The sequence below is a fragment of the Gorilla gorilla genome, chromosome 4, assembly GCF_029281585.2.
Source record: "Gorilla gorilla gorilla isolate KB3781 chromosome 4, NHGRI_mGorGor1-v2.1_pri, whole genome shotgun sequence".
Taxonomy (NCBI): Eukaryota; Metazoa; Chordata; class Mammalia; order Primates; family Hominidae; genus Gorilla; species Gorilla gorilla.
In genome coordinates, this window is record NC_073228.2 from 38,274,827 (window position 1) to 38,297,556 (window position 22,730).

Consider the following 22,730-nt stretch of genomic DNA (forward strand, 5'->3'; position numbering starts at 1 on the left):
TTTACATTTTAATTTTTTTTTTGTCCTGTTACTCAGTGATTTTCAAACTTTGGGTCACAAACCATTAGTGAGTCATGAAATCAATTTACCAGGTCCCAACTAATTTTTTTTTATATATATACTTTAAGTTCTAGAGTACATGTGCACAACGTGGAGGTTTGTTACATATGTATACATGTGCCATGTTGATGTGCTGCACCCATTCACTCGTCATTCACATTAGGTATAGCTCCTAATGCTTTCCCTACCCACTCCCCCAACCCCAGGACAGGCCCCGCTGTGTGATGTTCCCCTTCCTGTGTCCAAGTGTTCTCATTGTTCAATTCCCACTTATGAGTGAGAACATGCAGTATTTGGTTTTTTTTCCTGGCGATAAGTTTGCTGAGAATGATGTTTTCCAGCTTCATCCACGTCCCTACAAAGGACATGAACTCATCTTTTTTTATGGCTGTATAGTTTTCCACGGTGTATATGTGCCACATTTTCTTAATCCAGTCTATTATTGATGGCCATTTGTGTTGGTTCCAAGTCTTTGCTGTTGTGAATAGTGCCACAATAAACATACAAGTGCATGTGTCTTTATAGCAGCATGATTTATAATCCTTTGGGTATATACCCAGTAATGGGATGGCTGGGTCAAATGGTATTTCTGGTTCTAGATCCTTGAGGAATCGCCACACTGTCTTCCACAGTGGTTGAACCAGTTTACAGTCCCACCAACAGTGTAAAAGTGTTCCTATTTCTCCACATCCTCTCCAGCACCTGTTGTTTCCTGACTTTTTAATGATCGCCATTCTAACTGGTGTGAGATGGTATCTCACTGTGGTTTTGGTTTGCATTTCTCTGATGGCCAGTGATGATGAGCATTTTTTCATGTGTCTGTTGGCTGCATAAACGTCTTCCTTTGAGAAGTGTCTGTTCATATCCTTTGCCCATTTTTTGATGGGTTGTTTGGTTTTTTTCTTGTAAATTTGTTTGAGTTCATTGTAGATTCTGGATATTAGCCCTTTGTCAGAAGAGTAGATTGCAAAAATTTTCTCCCATTCTGTAGGTTGCCTGTTCACTCTGATGGTAGTTTCTTTTGCTGTGCAGAAGCTCTTTAGTTTAATTAGATCATTTGTCATTTTTGGCTTTTGTTGCCATTGCTTTTGGCGTTTTAGACATGAAGTCCTTGCCCATGCCTATGTGCTGAATTACCGGTATTGCCTAGGTTTTCTTCTAGGGTTTTTATGGTTTTAGGCCTCACGTTTAAGTCTTTAATCCATCTTGAATTAATTTTTGTATAATGTGTAAGGAAAGGATCCAGTTTCAGCTTTCTACATATGGCTAGCCAGTTTTCCCAGCACCATTTATTAAATAGGGAATTCTTTCCCCATTTCTTGTTTTTGTCAGGTTTGTCAAAGATAAGATGCTTGTTTTTCTCAGGTTTATCAAAGATCAGATAGTTGTAGCTATGCGGCGTTATTTCTGAGGGCTCTGTTCTGTTCCATTAGTCTATATCTCTGTTTTGGTACCAGTACCATGCTATTTTAGTTACTGTAGCCTTGTAGTAGAGTTTGAGGTCAGGTAGCATGATGCCTCCAGCTTTGTTCTTTTGGCTTAAGATTGTCTTGGCAATGTGGGCTCTTTTTTGGTTCCATATGAACTTTAAAGTAGTTTTTTCCAATTCTGTGAAGAAAGTCATTGGTAGCTTGATGGGGATGGCATTGAATGTATAAATTACCTTGGGCAGTATGGCCATTTTCCCCTTCTATGTTCATAGTTTGGAAAATTTCATATTGTTAAAACATCATTACTACCCAAGGTGATTTACAGATTCAATGCAATCCTTATCAAAATTTCAATGGCTTTATTTTCAGAAATGAAAAATCCATCCTAAAATTCATATGGAATCTCAAGGGACCCTGAATAGCCAAAACAGGCTTGAAAAAGAACAAACGTATAGGTCTCACACATCCTAATTTCAAAGCTTACTACCAAGCCATGATAATAAAAATACTGTTTTACTGGCATAAAAAGATACATAAAGACCAATGGAATAGAATAATTAGCCCAGAAATAAACCCTTGTGTATATGGCTAAATAATTTTTAACAACAGTGCTAAGACCAGTCAATGAAGAATGGACAAAGAAATGTTGTTGGTGAAACTGCATATACACATGAAGAAAAAGGAAGAGAAACAGAAAGGCAGAAGAAAAGTGAGGGAGAAGTAACAGAAGAAAAAAGAGGAGGAAGAAGATGGTGGTGGTGGCTCTTACCTTATACCATATTTTAAAAAATACTCAAAATTAACCAAATACCTAAACTTAATAAAACAAGGGAAAACTTCATAACATTGAATTGGGCAATTAATTTTTAAAATATGATACCTAAAGTACAGGTGACTAAAAACAAAATAGGTAAGTTGAACTTCCTCAAAATTAAAAACATTTGTGTATCAAAGGACAATAACAATAGAGTGAAAAGTTAACCCATGGAACTGCGGAAAATATTTGCAAATTGTACATCTGATAAGGAATTGATATCCAGAATATATAAAGAATTCCTATAATTCAACAACAAATAAACTAACAACCCAACTTAAAAATGGGCAAAGAACTTGAATAGATATTTGTTAAAAAAATATGCAAATGTCCAACAAGTACATGAAAAGATGCTTAACATTACTAATAATTAGGGAAATCCAAACCGAAGCACAATGACATATGACTTCACACCCATTAGGATTACTATTATCAAAAAATTAAAATAACAAATGTTTGTGTGGATGTGAAGAAGCTGCAATGCTTGTGTGTTGCTGGTGGGAATGGAAAATGTTATGGCAGTTCATCAAAAAATTAGAGATAAAATTATCATATGGTACAAAAATTCCACTTCTGAGTGCGTACCAAAAATAGCTGAAAGCAGAACTCAAACAGATATTTGCACACCCTTGTTCACGGAGCATTATTCACAATAGCCAAAAAGTGGGAGCTCCCCACATGTCCATCAGTGGATGAAAGGATACATAAAATATGGTATGTGCATACAATGAAATATTATTCAGCCTTTAAAAGGCAGGAAATTGTTACATGTGCTTCAACTGGGCTCAATCTTGAAGATTTTATGCCAAGTGAAATAAATCAGTAACCCAATAGAAAAATATTGTATGATTATACTTATATTAGGTACCTAGAATAGAATTCATAGAGACAAAAAGTAGAATGGTGACTTCCAAGGTCTGGGGGTTCAAATGAATGGAGAGTTAGTGTTCAATGGGTACAAGATTTCAGTTGAAGAAGATAAAAGAGGTTTAGATATGAATGGTGATGATGGTTATGAGGGTTGCACAACAATGTGAATTTATTTAATGTCATTGAACTGTACACTTAAAAATGGCGGAAATAGTAAATTTCATGTTTTGTATACTTTACCACAATTTTTATAAAACAGTGGTAAGAAAATCTATGTAACTGGGCATATTTCCTTTTCTACCCCAGGTTTGACTTGATTTCAAGTTGGATTATTAAAAATAAAATTTATTTCAAGGGTATTGAGGCGTTAACTTTTTAGCAACTTTTACGATACTTCTACTTTGGTTTTGATTTCTAATTGTCACATTTTGTATAATCTTTTATTAGACCCTTCCATGACCATTGTTATAAGTTACATTATAAATCCAAAATAAGCACAAAATATAGTTTACTATTTTATTTCATAAGAATGTGCAGAGCAGTTCTTCAGTGCTAACTTCATTCATATTGTTAGTCATAGAAAAATTTTTGAGTCACAGTAAGTTGATTTAATTTTATATAAAGCTTCTCAAAATTCAAAAAATAAGAAAGGAAAAAAATTCCCTCCTCTTTCAACTAATAAAACCACTGTATATATCCTTTCACACTTTCTTTTATCAATGGAATTTACATTGCCATAATCATACTTTTAAAAATAAATATCTTATTTTTTGTCATTTAACATTATTTTGCAGATAGTTTTGTGTACTTTTATTAAGCTTTTCAGTTTACTCTCATCCATTGTAAATCCACATTTATTTCTGTCATGTAGAATTATTACAATTTTCCTAATTCTGCCCTTAATTTTAGACATGCAGTCTGTTAGACATAATGTTAAATATTTATGCCTTATAGAAGGCTTTTTGTTTATACTGGATTACCTTAAGATAGATTTTCCGATGTGAAAATATTTGGTCAACATGTGAAATGCTTACTGGCCTCTGATAGCTGTCAAAGTGCCTTCTAAAACAGTTATGAAGTCAGGCATTTTACCCACATGTTGAAGATGGGATGGAACAAGAATGGGCACAACAGCTCAAGATGCTGCAAAGTACTCTGAGCGGGATCTGATAATAGGAAATCCTCTGCCATTTACATATTTCCAATATAAAATGATGTCAGAGCCTGGCAGAAGTCTATTCATTTAAACAACAACTGAAAGTCATTCTCTCATTACTTTTGTCATTTCTTTTTCTATCAACAAACATTAACTGAAAAAGTACTGTGCTATGGGGCTATGGGAATAAACCAGACAGGACTCTGTCTTAAAGGAATTTACATTTTGCAAAAAAAAAAAAAAAAGCACAATGATCTATGTAGACACTGTTCATGGCTATAAGGAAAGTGTTGAAGTATTGGCATGGGATTTTTGAAGCAGGAATGACTCCTTATAGCTGATAGAAAATGGAAAAGTTGTCCTGAAACAATATTCTCAATGGGCCTTCAGAAGGGGTAGGATTGGACATTGGGAAAAAGAGTGGACAAAGATTCTGGGCTGGCAAACCTGGAGAGCAAAATCAAACCAAGAAGGTAAGGAAATTCAAGGCATGCATGAAGGATTGGGAGTAGACATTATGGGAGTTTTGTAAAGTGTGATTGAGAAAGGGGTTGGAACCTATTTCATTAAGTCTCTTAGGTGCTAAAGAGTTTACATTTTATGTAAGACACAACGCATGCCTGATACTCAGGAATGGGGAGAGAGACCTAACAGAGTCTATGATTCTGGAAGTCACTTAGTGCCCTGTTGTGTACGCAAGTATATGAAGTTAGAATAGTCCTGTAGGTATTTTCACCTTTCGGACAAGATGGATTTTTTTCCGGGTCCCACAGTTTAGAAAGCCACCGCCTGTCTCTAAAGAAAAGTATTAAAGATCTGGACATCTTTATCACTTAACTTTAGATCCTACTATTGACAGAAAGGGACTTGTAAATGTTACTGTTAGTTCTTATGATAAATACCCTTCCAGACCTCAGGAAAACATGTATTTATCTCTTGCCTTGTGTCATCAAAACCAAAGGTGATAGTTTTGGAATACTGTAAAGATTTTTAATCCAGGCCACTACTATTGCCAGAGATGGGATCTCTTTTGAGTTTGAAGAGGATCTGAGCAGAAATACTTATGTAAGAAAAAAGACAAGTTACTTTTCAAATTCTTCCTCTCACATTGCATGTCTACTTTTACACTGCTTTTCATGCTTTGATTCATGGCTCCAGAAATATATAAAACTAAATGTAGTATTAGCAACAGTTTCACATAGTGGCTGACTGAGGCACATTTTGCAGTATCACATATTTCAAATTACTTTTAAATTTGTATATAGGCAGGTATAGACATAATGTGTAACATGTGATACTGATTATATTTAATTATTGTTATCTACAGTATTTCTGTCCCATAAAGTTGCCTTCAGCACTGAACAAGCAAATGCTGAATAATGGGTCCTACGTAAATCTGAGGTAAGGTCCTCAAGAGCCTCTGGTCACAGCATTTTCATCAACTAATCAATACATAGCCTTGTTTTATGTGATTTTGTTTAAACACACCTTACTTAATGTATATTCTCTGTTCATTAACATTAAACTTATAGCTAAATGCACTGTAACTCATGCCTGAACAAAGTTAATCTGATACGCGTATTTTGTCCTGATAGGAGCTAAGAAGGACCATCTCAGCCTTCTTGTGCTTGGGCACACTAGAGAGCACTCAACATTACGTTTGGGAGTGGGCCATTTTAAATAGCAAAAAATCACCAACTGAAAGTACAAAATGCAAAAAATGTGATACTACATAGATCACCAAAAGGATTCTTATTTACATATGAGGGCTTTAACAAGAAGGCAGAGCTTTGATTTGTTTGAGCTCAGTTGGGAACTTGCATCTTAGGAAGCTAGCGTTTTTATATATAGGCAAGTCTGGGAATGACCGCAAAAGCAGTGTTGATTTCAGGGCAACAGATAGATTTTAGCAAGTAGGAGAATTTGCAAACATGGAATCCTCAAATAATGAGGATTGACTATATTTATATTCACAACCAGATGGACATTGAGGGCTACAATTGTCAATGGCTTTAGTTTTCTAGACTATTTAATGTTGATAAATTAATCAACTAAAATTTTAGTTTAATTAACATAATTTTAAGACACTGGTATTTATTGGCAGTTTGTGTTATAATAGAATTAAGATATAAAATATGTATCTGTCATGTTATAATTTGTATTTTGTCTTTTAATTTGAATACATTTGAATATTTAGATAAAATAACTTTTTAGAAGGTCTATATGAAAATTTATGGGCCAGGTGCAGTGGCTCATGCCTGTAATGCCAGCACTTTGGGAGGCTGAGGTGGGCGGATCACGAGGTCAGGAGACTGAGACCATCCTGACTAACACAGTGAAATCCTGTCTCTACTAAAAATACAAAAAAATTAGGCGTGGTGGCAGGCGCCTGAAGTCCCAGCTACTCAGGAGGCTGAGGCAGGAGAATGGCATGAACCCTGGAGGCAGAGGTTGCAGTGAGCCAAGATTGAGCCACTGCACTGCAGCCTGGGTGACAGAGCAAGACTCCGTCTCAAAAAACAAAAGAAAAGAAAATTTATGAAAATACCTTAGGTATTTTATTCATTTATTTTAACTTGCATTTTATTTATTGATGAATTTATTTATTTTTAAAATCTCTATAACATAGTGGATCCTCATTTCTCCATACGGTTCCATTATTAGGGCATTTTTGTGGCCTTAAGTCATATTTTAATAAAATATATAATAAAATACGTATGCTTTGAATATAATTCCATTTTATTTTTTTAATTTCTTATCTAACACTGAGAATGTATATAGTCTGAGATCAAGATTAAAATAAATAAAACACTCAAATACAAACAAAAGATAGGCCCAGAAAAAATTTTAAAGGACTGAAGATAAATTCTTACAATTGTTAAGGTGGACATATTTAATATATTTTACTTAACAATTTGTTTGCATGATCTGTAACATTTATTGGTGCAAAAGTAATTGCAGTTTTTGCATTGTTGATTTTGCTGTTTGATATTGAAATACATTCTTAAATAAATGTAGTTATGCCCATCATTTTAATGGGCATTTCTTGATTTATGGTTTTTTGCCAACGACACTACTTGCTGTTTATGTTTATTTTAGACTATTGAAATGATGTTGGACAAAAAGCAAATTCGAGCATTTTTTTTCTTTCTTTCTTTTTTTTTTTTTTTTTTGAGATGGAGTCTAGCTCTGTTGCCAAGCTGGAGTGCAGTGACTCAGTCTCGGCTCACTGCAATCCCTGATTCCCTGGTTCTAGCGATTCTTCTGCCTCAGCCTCCCGAGTAGCTGGGATTACAGGTGTGTGCCACCACGACCAGCTAATTTTTGTATTTTTAATAGAGACAGGGTTTCACCATGTTGGCCAGGATGGTCTTGATCTCCTGACCTCGTGATCCGTCCTCCTCAGCCTCCCAAAGTGCTGGGATTACAGGCGTGAGCCACTGTGCCCAGCCGCAATTTTCTTTTTCGAGTTCAAAATGGGTCGTAAAGCAGCAGAGACAACTTTGCAACATCAACAATGCATTTGGCCCAGGAACTGCTAATGAACGTACAGTGCAGTGGTGGTTCAAAAAGTTTTGTAAAGGAGACAAGAGCCTTGAAGATGAGCAGCATAGTGGCCAGCCATCGGAAGTTGACAACAAACAATTGAGAGCAATCATGTAAGCTGACCCTCTTACAACTACATGAGAAGTTGCCGAAGAACTCAACTTCAACCATTCTATGGTCATTTGGCATTTGAAGCAAATTGGAAAGGTGAAAAAGCTTAATAAATGGGTGCCTTTTGAGCTGAGTGAAAATTTTTAAAAATTGCTGTTTTGAAGTATTGTATTTTCTTATTCTATGCAACAATGAACCATTTCTTGATTGGATTGTGATACGAAATGAAAAGTGGATTTTTTATGACAACCAGCAATGACTAGCTCAGTGGTTGAGCTGGGAAGAAGCTCCAAAACACTTCCCAAAGCCAAACTTGCACCAAAAAGGTCATGGTCACTCTTTGGTGGTCTGCTGCTGGTCTGATCCACTACAGCTCTCTGAATCCTGGCAAAACCATTACATCTGAGAAATATGCTCAGCAAATCGATGAGATGCACCAAAAACTGCAATGCTTGCAGATGGCATTGGTCTACAGAAATGGCCCAATTCTTCTCCACAACGCCCGACTGCACGTCACACAACCAACGCTTCAAAAGTTGAATGAATTGGGTGATGAAGTTTTGCCTCATCTGCTATGTTCACCTGACCTCTTGCCAACCGACTACCACTTCTTCAAGCATCTCGACAACGTTTTGCAGGGAAAACACTTCCACAACCATCAGGATGTAGAAAATGCTTTCCAAGAGTTGCTTGATTCCCAAAGCACAGATTTTCACACTATGGAAATAAACAAATTCATTACTCATTGGCAAAAGTGTGTTGATTTTAATGGTTCTTATTTTGATTCATAAAAATGTGTTTGAGCCTAGTTCATGGTCTAAAACTGCAATTTCTTTTGCACCAATCTGATAGATGTAAGGTATGTGGGCCTCCATTGGTACTCTTGTTTTGAGCCCCACAGAAGTTAATGGTGGATCTTCAGCTAGGAGAGTGGTGGTGATGGTAAAGAGAATAGGATCATTCTGAATATTCACTGGTGACTGGCACTCCCATGTACACTGACTGCTGTGCCTGACTTGTGTGGGGGCCATACAAGTGGGGACAGATGAAAATCAGGAAAGTCAACTTCTGTGGAGGGAAGCTTCAAAAAAAAAAAAAAGAGTAAGATTTGGAGGGGAGGGAGAGAAGAGAGTTGAGAAAAGCTCATAAAACTATGGAAATTAATTATAAATTTAAATGCCTCGTTATTGGGATTAAAAAGGAGACAAGTTCAGAAGCTCTACTCTGATTGTGAGGGTTTATTATTTATGATGCTCCATTTAGATTAGGAGTGCAGTGGCACAGAGCTCGTTTTTATCAAATGCTAATGAGTAATAATTGCTATCATAAGTAACACTACTCTTCATAATGACACAGCAGAATACCTCTTTATCACATCTATTTAGGATATTAGTGGACAGAATATAATGAGAAACAATTTTATGGTGAGACAATAACATATAAACCTTTCAAGTGAGCTATCACAATACCGATAGAAATAAAACAGTATAAATAACAGTAAGGACATTGCAGGCAGATATACTTAAGATCAAAAATCCCAAGAATGTCATTTATTAATCTGATTAATTTATTCAACCATTGCAAGACTCAGTTTCTTTATCTGGTAAAATGGGGGTATAAATTATGATTTTGCAGTGCTGTGAGAATGAAGTGAGGTGATGTAAATAAGGAACTTGTTATAGTGCCAAGAATAGAACGTTCAATAAATTGAGGCTCTATTAATAGTGGTATTATTACTCTGTTAAAATAAAAATTCAATCATGTCACTCTTTTGCTCAAAAGCTTCTAAGGGTGCCCATATCTCAAAGATTAAATGCCAAAGTCCCAAGGATGGCCTAGGAGGTCATTTACACTCTGGCTCTCCCCCACCCCCGATCCTTCTATTCTCTGATGGCATTTGGGGTCATCTCGTTGTATTCCTTCCTCACTCACTTCTCTGGCCACACAGGTCTCCCTGCAGTTTCTCAACAAGGTCAGGCACACTCCTAGACCAAGGCATCTGCACTTGCTGCTTTTATCCTGAAATAGTCTTCTCTTGTATATCCACGGTTCATGCTCCTTAACTTTCTTTAGGTATTTACTCACATGTCCTTTTCTCAGTGAGACCTTTCAAGACCACTCTATTTAAAATTACAATCTTCCTCCTAAAAAGTCTCTATTTCTTTTGCTTGCATTTTTTTTCTCAATATTGCTTATTACGCCATCTACTGTGACTCATCTCTTATGGCATACAGCTTAAATTTCTCTCAGGTGCCCCAGTGGGAATAAGACTAGATATTCTGAACCTTGGAGTCCTTTCATTCACAAGCTTAATGTGATTCTGTTTTTATTATGTTTCATTTTGTTGGCAAAATTGTGGTATATGAGGACTTAACTTAAAAATATAATGTTTTGTTTGCCTCTGTCTTGCTGTCTTGCTTCTTAAACTCAACTCTAATTTTTTTTTTTTTTTTTTTTTTTTTTTTTTTTTTTTTTTTTACATTTTGGTAGGACATTATTTTACCTTAAAGCCTTTAAATTCAGAAGCTGTGAAGGAAACTACTATCTGTTTTCTCAATATTTCTTCTCCAGTTTTTCCCTATAGTAATAGAATTATTCTGTTGGCTCATGGCTGCCCAGGTAAAGACATGCCCCACTCTTCCTTGCTGGTAGCCATGACCAAATGACTGAGTTTAAGTTTGGGCCAGGGAAATGTTAGTGAAAGCAGTATGTGCAACTTTTTGATTTATGCCCATAAGCGGGAGGTGTCCGTGTGGGTGTGGTCGTCTTTGTGCAGACAAGGGTAACACCCCAAAGATTACTGAGCAAACATTCTGGATCTTCAACACTATAAAATTGTCCTAACCACCCTGCGATGCCTTCCAAACTGGTTAGATTTAAGAATGAAATTGACTTTCATCTTGATGAAGCAGTTTATTTGGCAGGTTCTTGTTAGAGTAGTGTAGGTTCTATCCCCACAAACACAATAGAACACAATTTTAACAGCAGTTTTGTTCTGAATTATGTTGTCAAGAGTAGTGTCATCATTAAAAAAAATAATGTGTGCTGCATTTATTGAGCCATGCCATATGCTAGAACTCTGCTAGGCAATGACCATTTATAACTTTCAAAGCAATCCTATAAAGTAGATATTATTCTAGTCTTATAGACGAGGAAGTGGATGCTTTGAGAAGTTATGCAGCTGGTCCACGTTTGCTTTATTAACTAATAAATCCATGAATTACTTTATCATTTCCACAGTGTTTCTGGTTACAGAGACCTCTCTTGGCACACTACATTTCACAGAGCCTCCAAAAGAAGTAATGGTGGCGCTGAGACCAAAAGGATAAGAGGAATTTACTTTGTTAATATGAGAGAAAAATCACATTACCGGTAGGAACATATAATGTGCACAGGTCCCATTGCAGGAGGGACCATGGTAAGAATGAGTGGTGAAAACAAGGTTAATGTGATTTCATTTTTTTTGGATAAATGCCCAAAGGTGGGATCGTGGATTATATGATAGTTTTATTTTTAATTTTTTGAGGAATCCTTATATTGCTTTCCATAGCAGAGTCATCGTTTTGCATTTCTACCAGCAGTGTACAAGAGTTATGATTTCTTCACATTGTCACCTATACTTATCTTTTTTTATAATAGCTATCCTAACAAATATAAAGTGATAATGTGTTTTGATTTTCAGTTCCCTGATGAATAGTGAAGTCAACCATTTTTTCATATATCCGCTTCCCAATTATATGTCATACTTGGAGAAATGTCTATGCAAGTCCTCAGCCATTTTTTTGTTGAAATATTAGGGCTTTTTTTGCTACTGAATTGTAGAAGTTCCTTATATATTTTGAAAAACATACATATATAAAGGTTTTCCATCAGTGGTCACATATATGTATCCATGTATATATATACACACACATACACACATATATACATATACACGCACATGCGCACACACTCACACACCCCCATATAATTCTTCTTTCAGGGGCTCTGTGAAAGGTAGTGTAATGGAAGAGGGTCTCTCTAATGAGGAATGCTCTAGAAATGATAAACAAATTCATAAATTTATTAGTTAATAAAGCAAACTTGGACCATATAAACAGTGAAATATTATTCAGCCTTTTAAGGAAGGAAATCCTGCAATATATGATGAACTGGAAAAACTTTGAGGAAATGATGCTAAGTGAAATAAGCCAAGCACATACAGACAAATGCATAAAATTCCACTCTTATGAGATATCTAAAATAGTTGAATTCATAGAAGCAGAGATTAGAGTGTTGGTTGCTAGGGCCAGTGGGAAGGAGGAAATGAAAAGTTACTAATCAAAGGGTGTAAAGTTTCAGTTACGCAAGATGAGTAAGTTCTAGAGACTTGTTGTACAACACTTTGCTTATAGTCAACAGTACTGTATTTTACACCTTAAAATCTATTAAGAGGTTAGATCTCTAAGTGTTCTAACCACAATAAAATTGTTTTTAGTAAAAGAGGAAATTTCTGTAGCTAGACAAGTATGAGCAAGATTGTGGTGAGAGCTGAGACTGGAAAAAGTAAAGACCCGTCTCTACACAGACCTAGACGATACGGTAAAGAAATGTATCTTGGAATAATTGAAAAGCTTTAAGAAAGCAGTGGCATTATGTTTGATTTGCTTATTACAATGAGCCCTTTAGTGTAAGGAGAGTAGAATGGCTTCTAGAGGAAAATAGAATGGCTAGGAGATATTGCATTAAATTAATACATGATAAAAAAAGATGTAATGGCATTTTGAATTAACATAATGTCAATCCAAATGTCACAATGGATGTAAAGAAAAGTATACAAGTAAAAGGAGATTCAGGAAGCATTTGGGACAATTTGTTGATGACCTGGGAGAAATTCCCAGGGTCTCTACAGATTTGTGCTTTGGAGCATCATACTTTAACCTACAAATAGTTACAATATAAATAATAAACAATTCTGAAGATGGAGATAGAGGCATAAAAACGTGGTAGATGTACTCAGGACTAACTCATTGATTCTTGATTCTGACAGGGATCAAGGAGAGTTGCTTTTTGGGGATGTGTGTGTGTTTTTTTGTTCTTTTGAGACAGGGTCTCCTTCTGTCACCCAGGCTGCAGTGGCACCACATCTTAGCTCATTACAGCCTCAGCCTCCCAAGCTCAAGCAATCCTCCCAATTCAGCCCTCATGAGGTAGCTGGAATCACATCCAGCTAATATTTAAAGAAAACTTTTGTAGAGATGCAGGTCTCCCTATGTTGCCCAGGCTGGTCTCTGACTGCTGGGCTCAAAGAATCCTCCTGCCTTGACCCCCCAAATGGCTGGTATTACAGGCATAAGCCACTATGCCTGGCATAAGGAGAAATTCTAGAAAGCATTTGCATTTGAACTGGTCTTTAAAGGCTATAGAAGTTCCATACTAGGCAAGATGAGCAAAATGTCTGTCTTAAATGTTCCTTTCTCTTAAACTCTTAGTTTATGAGAAAGCATCTGCCATTTTGTTCGCTCCCTTTTTTGCCCATAGGTCACCATGCTTAGCATCCTGTAATCCTCCTACCTTAACCACTGCTAACCATATCCAAGAGCATGACTCAAAGGCTGCCTGTAATGGTTTACTTAGAGTGTCTGGCTAAAAGCATACAATCTGGTCAGGTGCCACAGGTCTGTCTATTTTTGCATAAAGACTGTCTTTATCAATCACGCTAACTTAATTAGCTGGCTAGAAAATAGAAGCAGCGTAGAAATAGCTCAATCATTTTATTTTTTTTTATTATTATTCTTTAAGTTTTAGGGTACATGTGCACAATGTGCAGGTTAGTTACATATGTATACATGTGCCATGCTGGTGTGCTGCACCCATTAACTCGTCATTTAGCATTAGGTATATCTCCTAATGCTATCCCTCCCCCTCCCCCCACCCCACAACAGTCCCCAGAGTGTGCTGTTCCCCTTCCTGTGTCCATGTGTTCCCATTGTTCAATTCCCACCTATGAGTGAGAACATGCGGTGCTTGGTTTTTTGTCCTTGCGATAGTTTACTGAGAATGATGATTTCCAGTTTCATCCATGTCCCTACAAAGGACATGAACTCATCATTTTTATGGCTGCATAGTATTCCATGGTGTATATGTGCCACATTTTCTTAATCCAGTCTATCATTGTTGGACATTTGGATTGGTTCCAAGTTTTTGCTATTGTGAATAGTGCCGCAATAAACATACGTGTGCATGTGTCTTTATAACAGCATGATTTATAGTCCTTTGGGTATATACCCAGTAATGGGATGGCTGGGTCAAATGGTATTTCTAGTTCTAGATCTCTGAGGAATTGCCACACTGACTACCACAATGGTTGAACTAGTTTACAGTCCCAGCGACAGTGTAAAAGTGTTCCTATTTCTCCACATCCTCTCCAGCACCTGTTGTTTCCTGACTTTTTAATGATCACCTTTCTAACTGGTGTGAGATGGTATCTCACTGTGGTTTTGATTTGCATTTCTCTGATGGCCAGCGATGATGAGCATTTTTTCATGTGTTTTTTGGCTGCATAAATGTCTTCTTTTGAGAAGTGTCTGTTCATGTCCTTCGCCCACTTTTTGATGGGGTTGTTTGTTTTTTTCTTGTAAATTTGTTTGAGTTCATTGTAGATTCTGGATATTAGCCCTTTGTCAGATGAGTAGGTTGTGAAAATTTTCTCCCATTCTGTAGGTTGCCTGTTCATTCTGATGGTAGTTTCTTTTGCTGTGCAGAAGCTCTTTAGTTTAATTAGATCCCATTTGTCAGTTTTGGCTTTTGTTGCCATTGCTTTTGGTGTTTTAGACATGAAGTCCTTGCCCATGCCTATGTCCTGAAAGGTAATGCCTAGGTTTTCTTCTAGGGTTTTTATGGTTTTAGGTCTAACGTTTAAGTCTTTAATCCATCTTGAATTAATTTTTATATAAGCTGTAAGGAAGGGATCCAGTTTCAGCTTTCTACATATGGCTAGCCAGTTTTCCCAGCACCATTTATTAAATAGGGAATCCTTTCCCCATTGCTTGTTTTTCCCAGGTTTGTCAAAGATCAGATAGTTGTAGATATGTGGCAGTATTTCTGAGGGCTCTGTTCTGTTCCATTGATCTGTATCTCTGTTTTGGTACCAGTACCATGCTTTTTTGGTTACTGTAGCCTTGTAGTATAGTTTGAAGTCAGGTAGTGTGATGCCTCCAGCTTTGTTCTTTTGGATTAGGATTGACTTGGCGATGCGGGCTCTTTTTTGGTTCTGTATGAACTTTAAAGTAGTTTTTTCCAATTCTGTGAAGAAAGTCATTGGTAGCTTGATGGTGATGGCATTGTGTCTATAAATTACCTTGGGCAGTATGGCCATTTTCACGATATTGATTCTTCCTACCCATGAGCATGGAATCTTCTTCCATTTGTTTGTATCCTCTTTAATTTCATTGAGCAGTGGTTTGTAGTTCTCCTTGAAGAGGTCCTTCACATCCCTTGTAAGTTGGATTCCTAGGTATTTTATTCTCTTTGAAGCAATTGTGAATGGGAATTCACTCATGATTTGGCTCTCTGTTTGTCTGTTATTGGTGTATAAGAATGCTTGTGATTTTTGTACATTGATTTTGTATCCTGAGACTTTGCTGAACTTGCTTATCAGCTTAAGGAGATTTTGGGCTGAGACAATGGGGTTTTCTAGATATACAATCATGTCGTCTGTGAACAGGGATAATTTGACTTCCTCTTTTCCTAATTGAAAACCCTTTATTTGCTTCTCCTGCCTAATTGCCCTGGCCAGAACTTCCGACACTATGTTGAATAGGAGTGGTGAGAGAGGGTATCCCTGTCTTGTGCCAGTTTTCAAAGGGAATGCTTCCAGTTTTTGCCCATTCGGGATGATATCGGCTGTGGGTTTGTCATCGATAGCTCTTATTATTTTGAGATACGTCCCATCAATACCTAATTTGTTGAGAGTTTTTATCATGAAGGGTTGTTGAATTTTGTCAAAGTCCTTTTGTGCATCTATTGAGATAATCATGTGGTTTTGGTCTTTGGTTCTGTTTATATGCTGGATTACATTCATTGATTTGCATATATTGAACCAGCCTTGCAGCCCAGGGATGAAGCCCACCAAAAGAGACAAAGAAGGCCACTACATAATGGTAAAGGGATCAATTCAACAAGAAGAGCTAACTATCCTAAATATATATGCACCCAATACAGGAGCACCCAGATTCATAAAGCAAGTCCTGAGTGACCTACAAAGAGACTTAGACTGCCACACAATAATAATGGGAGACTTTAACACCCCACTGTCAACATTAGACAGATCAATGAGACAGAAAGTTAACAAGGATACCCAGGAATTGAACTCAGCTCCACACCAAGCGGATCTAATAGACATCTACAGAACTCTCCACCCCAAATCAACAGAATATACATTTTTTTCAGCACCACACCACACCTATTCCAAAATTGACCACATAATTGGAAGTAAAGCTCTCCTCAGCAAATGTAAAAGAACAGAAATTAGAACAAACTGTCTCTCAGACCACAGTGCAATCAAACTAGAATTCAGGATTAAGAAACTCGCTCAAAACTGCTCAACTACATGGAAACTGAACAACCTGCTCCTGAATGACTACTGGGTACATAACGAAATGAAGGCAGAAATAAAGATGTTCTTTGAAACCAACGAGAACAAAGACACAACATACCAGAATCTCTGGGACACATTCAAAGCAGTGTGCAGAGGGAAATTTATAGCACTAAATGCCCACAAGAGAAAGCAGGAAAGATCCAAAATTGACACCCTGACATCACAATTAAAAGAACTAGAAAAGCAAAAACAAACACATTCAAAAGCTAGCAGAAGGCAAGAAATAACTAAAATCAGAGCAGAACTGAAGGAAATAAATAAAGACACAAAAAACCCTTCAAAAAATTAATGAATCCAGGAGCTGGTTTTTTGAAAGGATCAACAAAATTGATAGACCGCTAGCAAGACTAAGAAAGAAGAAAAGAGAGAAGAATCAAATAGACGCAATAAAAAATGATAAAGGGGATATCACCACCGATCCCACAGAAATACAAACTACCATCAGAGAATACTACAAACACCTCTACACAAATAAACTAGAAAATCTAGAAGCAATGGATAAATTCCTCGACACATACACTCTCCCAAGACTAAACCAGGAAGAAGTTGAATCTCTGAATAGACCAATAACAGGCTTTGAAATTGTGGCAATAATCAATAGCTTACCAACCAAAAAGAGTCCAGGACGAGATGGATTCACAGCCGAATTCTACCAAAGGTACAAGGAGGAACTGGTACCATTCCTTCTGAAACTATTCCAATCAATAGAAAAAGAGGGAATCCTCCCTAACTCATTTTATGAGGCCAGCATCATCCTGATACCAAAGCCGGGCAGAGACACAACCAAAAAAGAGAATTTTAGACCAATATCCTTGATGATCATTGATGCAAAAATCCTCAATAAAATACTGGCAAACCGAATCCAGCAGCACATCAAAAACAAATAGCTCAATTATTTTAATGGTGGAGTTCTAGGGTGAGGACGATTGGATGCTTTTTTTTTTTTTTTTTTTTTTTTGTCTTTTTTGACACGGAGTTTCACTCTTGTTGCCCATAATGGTGTGCAGTGGCATGATCTCAGCTCACTGCAACCTCTGCCTCCCGGGTTCAAGTGATTCTACTGTCTCAGCCTCCCGAGTAGCCGGTATTACAGGCACATGCCACCACGCCGGGCTAATTTTTGTTTTTTTAGTAGAGACGGGGTTTCATCATATTGGTCAGGTTGGTCTTGAACTCCTGACCTCAGGTGATCCTCCTGCCTCGGCCTCCCAAAGTGCTGGGATTACAGACGTGAGCCACCGCGCCGGGCCTGGATGCCTTTTTTTAGGGACTGACCAGGCAGGACTTGAGAAGAAGCCTTGGTCCTAAATAACGTTTCACTTCCCCAGGAGGACTGACTATGTGGTACTTCAGAATTTTTCCCATTTTCTTGATTTTCTGACCTTGACATATCTCTATTGATTGCAACAAAGTAGCCAAATTAATTCTGAACATACAAATGAAATAGTGTTTTAATACTCTCACCTGTTTCTCAGAAAAAATGCAAGATATTTGAGGCTTTAAAAATTGCAAAACTAGCTTCTTCTCCGAGAAAACACCAAATGGCGGATGACGCAGGTGCAGCTTGGAACCCGGAGGCCCTAGTGGCCGTCGGGGCCCTGGGATGGGGAACCGCGGTGGCTTCCGCGGAGGTTTCGGCAGTGGCATCCGGGGCCGGGGTAGCGGCCGTGGACTGGGCCGGGGCCAAGGCCGCGGAACTCGCGGAGGCAAGGCCGAGGATAAGGAGTGGATACCCGTCACCAAGCTGGGCCGCTTGGTCAAGGAAATGAAGATCAAGTCCCTGGAGGAGATCTATCCCTTCTCCCTGCCCATTAAGGAATCTGAGATCATTGACTTTTTCCTGGGGGGCCTCTCTTAAGAACGAGGTTTTGAAGATTATGCCGGTGCAGAAGCAGACCCGTGCTGGCCAGCGCACCAGGTTCAAGGCGTTTGTTGCTATCGGGGACTACAATGGCCACGTCGGCCTGGGTGTTAAGTGCTCCAAGGAGGTGGCCACCGCCATCCGTGGGGCCATCATCCTGGCCAAGCTCTCCATTGTCCCCGTGCGCATAGGCTACTGAAGGAACAAGATCGGCAAGCCCCACACCGCCCCTTGCAAGGTGACAGGCCGCTGCGGCTCTGTGCTGGTGCGCCTCATCCCTGCACCCAGGGGCACTGGCATTGTCTCTGCACCTGTGCCCAAGAAGCTGCTCATGATGGCTGGTACCGATGACTGCTACACCTCAGCCCGGGGCTGCACTGCCACCCTGGGCAACTTCGCCAAGGCCACCTTTGACGCCATCTCTAAGACCTACAGCTACCTGACCCCCGACCTCTGGAAGGAGACTGTATTTACCAAGTCTCCCTATCAGGAATTCACTGACCACCTCGTCAAGACCCACACCAGACTCTTCGTGCAGTGGACCCAGGCTCCAGCTGTGGCTACAACATAGGGTTTTTATACAAGAAAAATAAAGTGAATTAAGCCTGAAAAAAAAAATTGCAAAAATACTGGTCTCATTGAAACAGTTCAATATTTTCAAATTACAAATATATAAACGGATTTTAACAGCATTACCATAAAGTTTCAGAAATAATTTGCTAATGTGAAAATGCAGAAGTTTGATTTTTTTCCAAAGACTCTTCCGTGTAATTAGGTTCAATAACTTAACTGATGATAGGAGGAATCTGTACCCTCTAATCCATTTAGTATTTTCATGTGATTTATTTCAGTGAGAATACTAGCTACGTCAAATGTAAATTCAAATGTCTTATTAACTATTTTAATGATAGTAACATTTAATGTCTCTTTTCACATAGAATCAATCCCTTATGATGTAAAAAGTTTGCTTCGAAATTAAGACTTAACAGTTTTACCAAACGTTGCCAATATATATTTGTAGATAGGGAAAAAATCTGAAAATTATAGTAGTGAAAAGTTTCTTGTTACTAGTATAATAATCATCAAAAGTTATTTTCCATATTAGATTTCTCTGTTGAACAGTATTCCCGTCAAGTTATAGTGAAATAATAATAAACATTTCGGTGATCTTTTGAACCCTGAAAAATATTGAGGCTTGTTGTCGCTGAGCACAAAAAATAAATCTCAGAATCTTACTGTTGTTTTGTACAGAGTCTGCACCAACTTAAAATGTTAGAAACTGTTGTTTAAAAACTAGCTCTTTAGCATTCTTTGACAATCAGTTTTGTATAAGCATGTAATTATTTTAGGTTTGTATCTCACCCATCTGTTTTCTTTTATTTATAGAAAAACACATACAAGCATGGAAAGAATCTCCTTTATTATCAAGTATTTCTGTTGGGATTTTTTAAAAGTTTCTAATTTATATTTGCTCATAGTTTTAAATTTTTTGTGTTAAATGTATTCATATAAATGGCTTAAAAGTGAGAGCAAAAGCTGCAATTACTTTACACCAACCTAATACTATTATGTGACTTACAAAAAAAAAAACAAAAAAAAACCACGAAAACAGAAACAAAAACAAAATCACATTCTTGGTCTACCCCTTACATGCACCAATGTCTACCCACACCCTAACAAACACTCTCTTCTTTTTTATGGTAATTTTTACTATTTATGTCTATATTTTCTAAAAAAAAAAGTCACATTAATATTTCTTATTTTTTTCAATTAGATAATATCTCTTCCCATTCTTCCATGAAAAAAATGATTTAACATACACATAATAACATTATTCACTGTTGTCCATACAGAGGTATTTCCCTTTTTCCATTTCCTCAATATAGTTATATGAGAGTCTGTGGTTTAATCAATAGTCTTCTCTTCACTAAGAAGACATTATACTCAGTTGTATCATATTGTATACTAAGATCACACAGTGTTTCTTGTAAATGTTGTTTCCTTTAGCATTAATAATTGTCTATTCATAGCTATTTCCATATATCTATCATTGATTCTTCTCTTAAATTCTTAACACATATTTATTTATTTATTTTTAGGAGATGGGGTCTCACTCTGTCATCCAGTCTAGAGTGCAATGGTGTGATCATAGCTCATTGCAGCCTCAAACTCCTGGGCCCAAGCAATTCTCTTTTCTGAGACTCCCAGGTAGCTGGGACTACAGGTGTGCACCACCATGCCTATTCTTCTCTCAAATTTTTTACCAAAAATGTAACACTCATTTCCACATAATCAAATACATCAGATATTCTACTAATTCTATTGATTTTCCAGTGGAACTGTCATTCCTGGAGTCCTCTACCATTTGCCTTACACTGGATGGATTAGCTCCTGTGCAGCCCCTCCTGGGACCAGCTTTGACCTTCATCGTGGAAACTGTCTTTTCTTGTCTTTTATGCAAAATATAAACCTTGCCCTTTACTTCACACCCTATATAAATATTAACTTCAAATGGATCATAGATTTACATGAAAGGATTAAAACCATAAAACTTCTAGAATATAACAGTAAAAAATAGTGACTTTGGTAAAGAGTTATTTAATAGAGCATTAAAAGCATGGACTATAAACAAGAAAATGGATAAATTAAAACTCATTGAATTTTTTTAATGGTCTTCAAAAGATATAGTTAAGATAATTAAAATGCAAATCACAGGCTGGGAGAAAGAATTGCAATATATATACACACACATATATATGCTATATATATATATACACACACACACATGCAATATGTATGTATATACACACACAAAAATACCAAGAATATATAAAGAAATGTACAAAGAATATACAAAATATACAGAGAATATATACAAAGAATATATAAAGAAAATATGAAAAAGCCTTACTACTAGAAAATATGAAGAAAAATCATTAAAAAATGGAGGGTAACAAAAGATTTGGATGCTTAAATGAAGATATACAAATGACACAAGAAAAGTTGTTCAATATTATTAGTCATTAGAGAAATGCAAGTTAAAACCATAATTAGACACTACTACTGGGCCAGTATTAATTTATTGCTTTTCAGCTGCACATTTGCCCTTCAGCACCAGCTGTGATATTGGACTGGCTATCTTAAACATTCTTTTTTTACGGTGAGCAGAATGCTAACCATACTCAGTAGAGGGCATACACTGCCGGAGGAAGGGGCTTCTCTTGCTGGTTCTAGCTGCTGCACAGTTGCTCAGTGGTACAGTTGCGTGGCCATCCTGTGCTGCTCCGCTCCAGCCTCGAGTCCAGACTTTGTCATCTCTAAGCAGACCTAGAAATGTGTGTCAAAATCAGGAATGATGATAAGGGAGGCTGAGAAAACTACTGAGGTCTAGGAAGAATGGCCCAGAGAAGGAAGAGCTAGGATAACAAATAGTATGTTCTAGAGGAGTAAGTGAGAGAAATATCTCAGAAATTACCAGATATAAGGGATGCCTGTTCCTAATGAATTCTTGCTTGTTTATGGCAATATGGCTTGTATATTTTCAGTGGGCTAAAACTGCTTAAAGATCTTTAGTTAAACAAGACAGTTCAACTAATTACTCAGATTCTTGAAGCTACCATGTGGCAGAAATTGGATTTGATCCTAGGACTAGTAGGTTCTGAAATCTGCCAACATTACAAAGATATTTAACAAACTATATTTTATAGAACACTTATTTTACTCAATTCCGATAGTTAGTCTATTGAGGAGTGTTTAGGGTGAGGTTTCATGAGCAAAGTTTGGGAAATTCTGATAAAATAGTGTTCTTTATTGAAATATTTTTAGGAATATACTGATTGTTACAGAGGACACATACACAACATGTAACAAATACATTTCGCCTCCAAAATATTTTCTTAAAAGAAATGTTTTGGGGGACTCTTTGCTGCAGAACATAATTTGGAAAGTATTGCATTGCATCTTTTGACCCATTATGATGGCCTTATTAATTCTCCTTTCATGCTGTATAGGCGTAGCATTATGTCCTCAAAGCAGTTTCAATAAGAGAGCCACCATTTACTTACTCTGAGAATGGGAGATGTAAATTCTTTCATTTCTGTGTGATTTTGTAATACTCCATCCTCCTATAAACAGGCAGGAGAATCAAGCTAATAATCACTGGGAAAAGAAAATCTACATGGCTAATGGTTTCTTGAGCATGTGCTAATTGCTATTTCTTTTGCTGCCTTACTGGATACTTTATA

At 37.2% G+C, this 22,730-nt stretch overlaps 1 pseudogene; it reads left to right on the forward strand.

Moving 5' to 3' along the window:
• The first annotated feature begins 18,166 nt into the window (after positions 1–18,166).
• LOC101126866 (small ribosomal subunit protein uS5-like) lies at positions 18,167–19,090 on the forward strand (annotated as a pseudogene).
• Positions 19,091–22,730: the final 3,640 nt, after the last annotated feature.